This window comes from Triticum aestivum, chromosome 1B (genome assembly GCF_018294505.1).
Source record: "Triticum aestivum cultivar Chinese Spring chromosome 1B, IWGSC CS RefSeq v2.1, whole genome shotgun sequence".
NCBI classification, from domain to species: Eukaryota; Viridiplantae; Streptophyta; class Magnoliopsida; order Poales; family Poaceae; genus Triticum; species Triticum aestivum.
This window is the reverse complement of record NC_057795.1, coordinates 15,282,208-15,293,359: the sequence shown is the minus strand read 5'-3', so window position 1 is coordinate 15,293,359 and position 11,152 is coordinate 15,282,208.

Genomic DNA, 11,152 nt, shown 5'->3' with positions numbered 1-11,152 from the left:
GTCTTTTGGGGGGAGAGGGCCCAAGGCCTGTCATAAGTCGGTGTTGCTCTCCGGTTGGGCCTGGTTGATGCATGTGGGTCGGAAACGCTGGTGATAGCGGACCCGGGATTGCGTAACAGTTGTGGGTTTATATCTGTACACCCAACGGTCCTGCCGCCAGGTATTAGTGCTGGATGATCACTACTTTTGTCTAGTACGCCGAATCGATAGGATTTAGATACTTTGGTGTGTGGCTAGGGGGCTTCCAGAACATATACATGTGGCGTTCATAACATAATTTGGAGTGTAGCTAGGGGGCTCCAGAACATACACATGAGGCGTTCATAACATAATTTGGAGTGGCTTGCGTGCTTTGCTGGCAAATTTAGGTATAAACCAAGAGAAGGAAGAGGAATTCAAGTGGATATCAAATGAAGTCTTAAATCTGTGGTCAATATGTCGTTGATTCTATCCTCCATCTTTTACAAAAGAATGGCACGCTTTATTAATTATCATATATAAAGAAAAGCAAAAGAAGCAGAGCATGACAACCAGAAGCTTGTGAAACAGAATAATTAGTCAGCATGTGGCTGTGACCTTTAATCATGTGCATTACTCATAAGTGAAGTTGCTTTGGTGAACTCAAGTCACCAGCCAGCATTGCCTTCCCTATGGAAGTGGACATATCTATATTCATACTGCTGGGTTCCAGACTGAATATAGCCATGCTAGTATTTCATATGCATACTAAATTTGTAACCACTTGATCCATTAGTTAGCCTAAGGTATAGTCTGCCGTCCAGTATGTTTGCACGCTGAGCAAACTATTCTGAGCCAATACAATTCATGAAATCTGAACATGGCTTTACAACAACTTACCTTTTCTCATGAACCTATGTCTTTCCAGCGCCGACGAAATTCATCTCTTTGGTATTTAACTCATCTTTCTTTGAGCTGCGATACTTGATTCCCTTCAACTTGCCGCAGCATTTGTTAATGACACTCTCTCGATAGTAATCCTAAATAAATGTGTGTGTTATAAGCAATACGCTGTTTCACATTTTATCAAAGCATCTGATATGTCTTGGAATTTTGCAATAATGGAGGCATCCGATTTTTCCAAGGAAAGAAATAGCGTCGCCCCTGGAAATACGCTATTAGCATGCTATTAAGGAGGCACTGTACATTGTTTCATTTAGTGAGACAATTTTCTACACGCTATAGCGTGCTATTAGCGGCGCTGTAGCGTGCTATTTTTTTAATGAGTTTTCTGCTAACGTTATCGCTTTTGTAGCATTATAAAAACTGTTTTGGCTGACCATGCCAGTCTTCATGAGGATGGACTTGTACTTTTCCTATCCACCTCTTCTGAAACATGTAGATTGTGTGTGCGTTTGCGTGCACGCCTGCAGTAACAGAAGCTGAGCTCAACCGAGCTAAGAAACTGACGATTTCATTGGCATTGGCAAATATCTAGGCAGAAAATGGCACTTGCAAATCATCTAGAAAGGTGAAATACTATATTATTACTCACGTGTATTGGGCTGCTGAGATATCAAGCTCCTTCTGATGCCAGTTTCAAGTTCCATCTAGCATCGATAAATAACTTCTATATCTAAATTTATATCTATATCTATACCCCTACTAATAATGTGTATTTCGCCAATTTTTTCATTCGTTCACCATCGAAAAGAAAAAAAAAATTCTATCCAAAATGGTACTAAATTTTTAGGCGTTTCTCAGTTAGAAAAAGAATTTTCATACGTGGGCCGTGCGCTATGGCCCAGCGAAGCCAAACCATTTATTTTTCTGCCCATGTAGCTACGAGAATTCTATTTTCCGCACAGGGCGACAAATAATCACGTTTCGCACAGGGCGACAAATAATCACGTTTCGCACAGGACAACCAATATTGAGTGGCCTTTTTTTCTTTGTTTCTGTGTTTTACTTATATTTCTATTATTCTTTTACTATCTCTTTTTTCCCTTCCAAGTTTTTTTAGAATTTATTTCGTAAATTAGAATTCTCAAAAAAGTAAGATTTAAATACAGTTTTTGGAAAATATTTAGAATTCCAAAATATTGCTGCTATTTGGAAAAATATACGGAACTTGCAAAAAGTTTCACATTTTACAAAAAGATGTCTGAAAAGAAAATGGCATTTCTAAAAATGCTACAAATTCGAAAACCATTCTTGTTTTAGTGAAATTTTCACAATTAGAAATAATGTTCGTGTATAAAAGATACACGTTTTCTAAAAACAATTATGTATTTTCAACACATGTTCTCGTTTGAAAATATGTTCACAAATTCAAATAATGTTCATGTTTTTTAGTCGGATTTTCACACAGGACAACCAATAATTGGCTGGCCCATTTTTCTTTGTTTCTGTGTTTTACTTTTAATTTTATTCTCCTTTACCTATCTATTTTTCCCTTCCAAGTTTATTTTTCTTTTCGAATTTAATTTTTATATTGATAATTCTCGAAAAAATTGTTAATATTTTGAAAAATATTCGGAACTTGAGAAAAGTTTCCAATTTTTGAAAATATTGTTTTGCAAAATTGTTCTAGATGTCTAATATGAAAATAACATTTCGAAAATGCTCCAAATTCGAAAAATATTCTTGTTTTCGTGAAATTTTCACAACTAAAGCTATACCTATATATATATATATATATATATATATATATATATATATATATATATATATACTAATAAAGCAAGGTGTGTTTCGCTAATTTTTTTATCCATGGTGGTACTAAATTCGTATGCGTTCGTGAGATAGAAAAAAAGCTTTTCTAAAATTTCATATGTGGGCCACGCGTTGTGGCCTTGCAAAGCCAGCACGCTTATTTTTCTGCCTACCCGGCTGTGAAAATTCTGTTCTCATCTCTGTACGACAAATAGTCAGAGCTTCGCACAAGACAACGAATAATGGGCTGACCCTCTTTTTATTCTTCTTCCCTATCTCTTTTTTCACTTCCAATTTTATTTTCTTATAGAAATTATTTCATAAATTCAAAATTAACAAAAAATGTTCAGACTTTCAAAAAAAATCAAAGTATTGTAAAATGTTCAGAACTCCAAAATTTTGTTGCTATTTTGAAAAATATTCGGAACTAGAAAAAAGTTTACATTTTTTTGAAAACTTTTTTGATTTTCAAAATTGTTCGAGATTTCTAAAAAGAAAAATGGCATTTTAAAAAATGATCCAAATTCGAAAAATATTCTTTTTAGTGAAATTATCACAATTTAGAATAATGTTAAAAGATACACATTTTTTAAAGATGTTATCAATTTTGAACACGTGTTCTCATTCTAAAAAAATGTTCACAAATTCAAATAATGTTCATGTATTTGTAAAATCGTTGATGTTTTCAAAAAATGTTTGTGAATTTTAAAAGATGTTCTTGTTTCAAATTTTGTTCATATTTTTCTGAATGTGTACATAACTTTCAAAAAACAGTACAAGATTTAAAAAATGGTTCATGTTTCCTACAATATTCAGAAATTTCATACCTTAAAATATCCTCGATTAAAAGGAAAAGTAGATTAAAAAATTCATGGACCTTATCTGACGTACGATGACGTAACAAAAACTTTTAAATGCCCTTGATCAATGAATGGAAAAATAGTGTTGTACGTAGTAGTTGCTTGCTAGTAGAGTAATTGTAGTTAATGAGTCCAGAATCCAGATAGGAGTCAAGTTGGAGTTGGACTGGGGTGTGCACGTCCGTGTAGACTTAGGAGCTTAAGCCAAGCAAGTTAGCAACATGAGTTTAGGAGTCTGTGTCTGAGTCGTACTGGGTTGTGTTTGCTTCTACGGCCGTTTATGTATATACACGCATAGGGGCTACATATTGTACCGTGGAGTGGGAGAGAAAATAGAAAAGGAAGTAAAGAGGGAAAAGAAAGGCACGACATGTACCTTTGGCGAAAGTTTTCGCGTGTCCATGTGTTTGTCATGTGATTTGATGTGATCCATCCTGTGGGCGAGTTCTGATAGCTCTTACCCCTTGAAGCTTCCTTGCATACGAAATCGTGAGTAGTATTGCGGATACTCTTGCATACTGAGATGCAAGTGGTTGTGCCGGAGATTACCATGCTGTCTACGAGAACGGACGTTTGGTTCTCGGCCTCCATCGATGCCTTTTTTTTGAAAAAAAATCAAAATTCAAACTTTTTGGTTTCAAAAAAAATCTGAAAAAAATTGTGCAAGTAAATAAGGATGTTATCTGCATGCGTGTAAATTTTTAGGATGAAATATGTTGAAATGCGACCTATAAAAAAGACAAATTGAAGACCTAGGAGGACGAATAATATCATGTGTTAAAAAGCCCCGGATTTTTCTTTTTCGCACAGCCCTCATTAAACATATTTTGCCTTGAAAATTTTCACACATATGTGTTATGCCTCATGTATATCTGTATTTGTTTTCAGCATTTTTTGAAACGTAAAAAATATGGAATTAGACGAATTTTGCCAACTCCCATCGCATAAAGCACGTGGTCAAGCTTGACACTAGTGGCCCTAGCTTACTCGTTGGACCATGTGAATTTCCATCCATGGAGGAAGAGATCATGCAATTCGAGCTCATCGTTGAATCTCCGATAAGCGGTCATAGTTCTTACGATTCAGGTTAAGGTTCTTCTTCTCAGACGCAACCACAATCAGGTTGAGGTCACCGACAAAGTAGCAAGGGGAGGAACTCTGATCATGTGTTGGACATTTTTTTTATTATAAACACTATTTCACACACAAGTGTACATTTTCATAAAGAACAGACACATTATTATATACATCTTTAACATTTTTCAAATATAGATTTTTTTCTTCTAAATATGAGTTCTTTGATGTATACATCAGGAACATCTTTTTATACAATTTTTTAGAAAAAAATACATGATCTATAATTTTTCATGTAAACAAAAGAAAACAAAGAAAACCAAGGAACCCAAAAAGAACCAAAGGAAATCGAAAGAAACAACAAACAAAAACACCGCAAAAAGAATGGAAAAAAGCATAAAAACGAAGGGGAAAAGGAAAATCGATGAAAAACCATATAAAGATACAAAAAGAAAACTGAAGAAAATAACAAGAAAAGAAAGAAAATCAAAACCAGCAAAGAACTAAGAAAGAAACAAAAAAAGGATAAAGGAAAAAGCAATGAAACCCGATCAAGCAACGACAAAAACATTGCATAACCCTTGTTCTTCGATCTGCCCAAGGGGTCTCCTGCACACAAACCAAAGTCTGCATATACTGGTGGAGGTTTCAGGAACAAAACTGAATCTGAGGTGATTGATAAACTCTTCTGTCTTTAGCTTCTTCTATCTTTATCTTCTTTCCTTGCTCTCTTGCTTTAGATTTGGACAGTAACTATTTTGCAGGTGACACATGTAGCTTTGGCTTTTGAAGTAAAAGGAGGCTGGCGGCAGGAGGAAGCAGCTACAATCATGAAAGTCTTGCAGGTGTAGTGATGTCTCAGAAAGAATCATGTGGTTGATTAACTAATTAGCTTTCGTAGTTATAAAAGGAAACTCATGAACTTACAAAATCCGCAGAATTTGATGAGTGGCGGTGCTTCACTCTCCGATGCTGGTCCCGGGAAAGGACCACTGTACCGGCTTTGTAAGTTGTGATTTGTGAACACATTGTAACCATCAATTTTGATACTGCTTTTTTTCACATTGCTAATAGATGCCTGGTGACTCGTTTATTTATTTTTCTTATATTTTACCGTAGCTGCATTCTTGTTACTTATCATTCATGAAGGAAAATGGATAGCTCGACAAAGGCTAAGGACGAATCATTGGCTCTTTCTTCAGATCTCCGGGTTATGATGGAATATGACTCAATCCAATCATTTTTAGCATTTAGTATTGTACATGATGACACTGGTATTTGGTATCCATTTGGCGATGGTGAGATAAATCTTTTTCTTCATTTCTTTCTTTGAGCTCATCAACTGTTTTGCTGAGAATGTCATTCGCCTGAGCCTTGCAGTTAGATGTCACTTTAATAAATGTAATGCTATGAAGAAAGCTTAATATGGTGGATAGACAAAAAAGCCTCACCCACTGTTAAAAAAGAAGATGCCCTAAAAAACAGATAATAAATAAAAAAGAAGAAAGCAAAAAATGAAAAAAAGTTGACAGCTGTGGGATTTGAACCACTGAAAAAAGTACAGCGCTATAGTGCCGCTAAGTCAATTTTGTTGTTCAATGATGCGATGTTTTTCCCTATTGCAGTCGACAAGGTGCCTACACATGAATATGTGTGCAAGCGGATTGAGTTGCCTCCGAATGATCTCGTGTGGACGTTAAAATGCTTCTTTTTCTGACTTCAGTTTGAGATGATGTCGATGTGCAAACCATTCCATGATTGCTGCTACCTTGATGACTAGGGACTCAGGCTGTTTTGGTCAGTATATTTAGACAAGTAATTTGAGCAGATTTAAACAATAGTTTTAGACCAATATCTGAAGGCCCATATGGACGTAATTTGCGTAGGATGTATTACTCGGATAAATGTCTGTCGTGGTACACTAGCATTAAAAATCTGCAACCCATTTTGCAATATGCTTTGTAACTTTAATCAAAAAGAAATATTTCTGGCTTTTTACAAACTCAGTGCCACTTTTTTTCAATTTATAAATCCCAGACCTGTCCAATAGTCCAATAGTTTTCTTCCAGGTGTCCTGTTCTTTATAAGGAGAGTAGAAAGGCAGAGCAAAATACCCACAAAACCTGCATCATATAGTGAAATGGATCTTCACAAATAAAATCAGCTATGCCGGTAGGAGGACAACACACTTGTAGTCAAGTACACTATCTGAATCAAATAAATACACATGCCCCTTAAACTCAGAAAGCCACACTCCATAATTATACATATATCATGCTAAACACCAATATTCATTACTTATTTCCTTACAATATAATAGCGGACGCTCCAATAAAATGTGTTGGAACAATGACAAATAAAACTGATTCCACAGAAGATAAAGTGGTTGGTCAACAATAACCAGGGAAATTGGACTTTTACTTGGAAAAGAAATCTAAATCATATGGATGACATGCAGGTGTATACGGTGGAAGGAATGTGTACGTACGTGGTATGTATGTTATGGAAGGAAACTGCAGGGACAAGGGGGTCGATGGACACACAGGTAGTTGACGTTACAATATGGGGGTATGGTGGAATTCTGTTAATAAGGTAGTCCTGAGAAAAGTACTCTGTGGTGTATGGTGGGACACTTAAGGTAGGTGTGGGAGCAATCAGAGGCTCCAACACCCTCGGACATGGACCTCCTTCAACACCAGTGTTGCGATGGTGATGTCTTTGTCGTGGATGTGCTGGAGCAGTAGAAGCTCCTGCAGACATATCTTTTGGAGCTGATAAGTATCATCTTATGGATGGAGATGTGGTTGAAATAGATACAGAATGGACGTACGGTTGAACATTGTTAACAAGGTAGTGTTAAGGAAAGTATTCGGTGGTGAATGTATGGTTGATGAACAGAGGATAAATGTACAGAGTGAAATCACATACCAACTGATGGATGGATGTATGTGTTGACGGAGACCGAGTTTGATTTATCTGAGGTAGCTGCTCATCCTGGTGCGCTCGTCGAAGGAGGCAAACTACGGAGGAAACTTGGGGTCGTAGCTATCACGGTGCAGGGTTGAGTGCCATTGGAGCTTGCTCCACCAGCTCCTCTCGCCGTTCACCTTCACCATCTCCGGCTGGCGTCCTTGTAGGCGCGGGAGGCGTCGGAGACTCCAGCACCCTCGGATGTGGAGCTCGTTCCACGCTGATGCTGTGATAGTGGCGTCATTCTCGTGGAAGTGCTGGAGTTGTGGCAGCTCTTGGAGACGTACCCTTTGGATGTTTGGGAGCTGATAAGAAATATCTTGCGGATCATGGGTGATGAAAATGGTCTTGAGGGTGTAGCAAAACAGGATGTCAAGTGTCTTGAGACACGGTAGTGTCGCTGTATGTGGCAACACATGCTTCAGACTTGGGCAGTCTTCCAAGTGCAGGTGCTCCAGTGCACTTAAGGTAAAATCATTGTATTGTGAACAGAACGAGACTAGACTTTTGAGGTTACAAACATGCACATTCCGTAGATTTTTCAAGCCTTTGGTATAGTTGAAAACATATGCCATTTTATGGCACCGACATAGCTCACATTCTTCCAGATCTTGAAAATTGATGTCGCAAGAAAAATACTTGATAGAAGAATCACACGTCACTGATATTGATTTGGTGATGCTTAGAAGATACCTTGAACTATCAATTGCGGATTGCATCCCTGTGATCTCCATATGGCGCTCAGTTTGGCGAAGGAGAACCGTAATCGGTGACACCATTGCAATTTCCTCTGCATGAAAGCTTCCATATACATCCACATAAGTTGATAGCGTCTTCACTAACTCCTGCAACTTGTTAAATTGTGATCCAAATTATACCATGTTGGACTAGACGTAGTACAACCGGTGTGGGCCTTTGCGTTGACGTCGACGCGTATGAGTACAACTCGTTTACTTGTCCTCCAAGGACTCTCATGTATTGCCCTCTTATATACCCCATATAGTCGCACCTCAGACGGTCTGTCGTCTCGTGCTTGTGATACTCCTCCTCATAGTGATTGCGCCTTCGTGCGTCCGTGGTTTTCTCCCGCAAGGGTTTCCTCGTAAAAATCCATGTCTCTTGTGTCTCGTTTATTCTCGTTATTATCTAACAAGTGGTATACAGAGCTGAGGTTACAGATCCGATATTTTGGAGACCAGAGATTAGGGTTGCAGCGCGTGTGCGGCCGCACGCGATCCGTCGATCCGACGCCGGATCGATTTTCTGGTGTGCCGCCGTACGATTCCCAGACCGACTAGAGTTCCTACCCGCGCGCCTACAGCGTTGTTGTCTAATCTGCCGAATTCCGTTGCTGCTCCCGAGGATAAATCAAGGCGACAAAAGCCGCAGCACCGTACACATCAATCCGCCGAATTGCGGTGCTGCACGTGAAGGCCGATTTCAGGACAAAATTACTGTTATGACCTATTTAGCTAAGAAAATCCCGATTTGACCTCGTTTCAAAAGAAATTTCGTTTTTGGCCTTTTTGGGTGACGCCAACATCCCTGGCGTCTGGGTTGCGAAGCAGACGCTAGGGCCCATGGCGTCTGGTCCCTGACCCGCACTGCCCATCTGCCCGTTGACCTGCTGACGTGGCAAAGGGGCCAGAGGCAGGGTCCCTGGCGTCTGGTTCCCTATCCAGAGAGCAAATTTCCAGTTTGCAAATGTGCACACCCAGACGCCAAAGACCCTGGCGTCTGGGTCCCTATCCAGAGAGCTTTTTGGCAGTTTGCAAATCTGCACACCCAGACGCCAGGGACCTTGGCGTCTGGGTGCCCTGTTTCTGCTGTCCAACGCTCTGCTTCTGCTTCCAGTCGACCACCAGACGCCAGAGGTCATGGCGTCTGGTCCCCTGACTTCAAGCCAGACGCCAAGGACCCTGGCGTCTGGGTCCCCTGTATATTTCAACATTATTTTGGACTTGTTGTTTCACACAAGAAGATAGCACATATATAATATATGACAGGTTCATAGAACACAGAAGATAGCACATTGGTTAAAACTTGCATACAAACGACAACAAGTCCACAGATCACGACAAATTCATGCATACATAACACACCAAGTGCATACATAACACACCAAATTCAAGCACGACACCAAACTTGCATACAAAGTTTCTAGCACGACACCAAGTTCATGAATACAAACGCCACCTAGTTCATGCACTTCCAAACAAGAAGCTCACTTCCTCCTTCCTCTCTTCACGATGGTTGCAAGTGTAGGCTCCTCCTCTTCGCTGGACTCCTCCTCCTCTTTGTTGTATGCCTCCTCCTCCGCCTCAATGTTGGCCTTATATTTTTGTATTCCTTTTGGGATAAGCAGATGAGGATACTCCGGACTATGGAATTGTGTGTTCCATTTCTTCTTTCTACCTTTCTTGCCTGGTGTCTTATCTATGGCTTTGCCTTTCCTAGAGCGAGCATTGCCCTGTGTCGGTTGTGATGGTTGTGGAGCATCAACATCATACTCATGATCCTCTTGATGTGTTGCATCATACTCATGCTCCTCATGATTTGTTGGCTCCTCTTGATGTGTTGGCTCCTCTTGATGTGCTGGCTCCTCTTCATGGACCTCCTCCTCCATGTCCTCATCGTTCTGAAGATAACTCTGTCTATGAGATCTGGCGGCACGGCTACCAGGTGCATACACGTCACTGGACTGAGCACCATGGCAAGAAAGCATTGCTGCCATCTTATGGAACCGCTTCTTGAACTTCTGCAACACCACAAAATATGCTATGATATGAGATGCAAATAAATAATCCACGAAAAGAAACTTTTATAATATATTGGTCACACCTCCATCATGCTCCTAAGAGTCCTCTCAGATAATGCACCACCAGGTGGATGACTCAGTGCAACATTGGCATGGTTGACGCACAGAAGCAACTCTCTGCCCATCAATTCATGAACACACCAAACTTATGTATTTGAAAGAAGACAACAGGATGCAAGTATGTTAGAATAAGTCAAACAGACTACCATTTCGTCATGCATCGGTGCATAGTCAATGTGAGCCCCTCTGGTGTCTCTCACAGCCGTGTTGAAGGTATGATAACCTTCTGCAGTCTCCGGGTCTTCAGACACCAACTCCGACCACTCCTCGTGAGTCCAACCTGGCTTCAGCTTTAACCGGTAATAATCCGCATACCACACTTGATACTTCTGATATGCTGACTGATTGTGAGGTCTATTCTCTGATTGCACTAACGTGTCTCTTTGATTCCAAATTTCTATCCACGCACGGTGTTTGTTTGCCCAATCCGATATATCCTGATTGTTCCTTCGATCGAACCCAAATGACGCACGGGACAAAGCATTAGAAAACATTGACTTATTCAATGATCTACTACATACTCAAGGCATGCTTGCTTACCGATGCAGAGATAGCATTTCCTCCTTGCTCTCCTCAATTGGAATACCTTGTCTTTTTCCAAATTGTCTTGCCACATGGTCTACAAAGTGCCACTCGACTACGAAGAAGCATATCATTGGGCACCTCGCCCGCCAAAGATGGCTATCACGCGTGCACA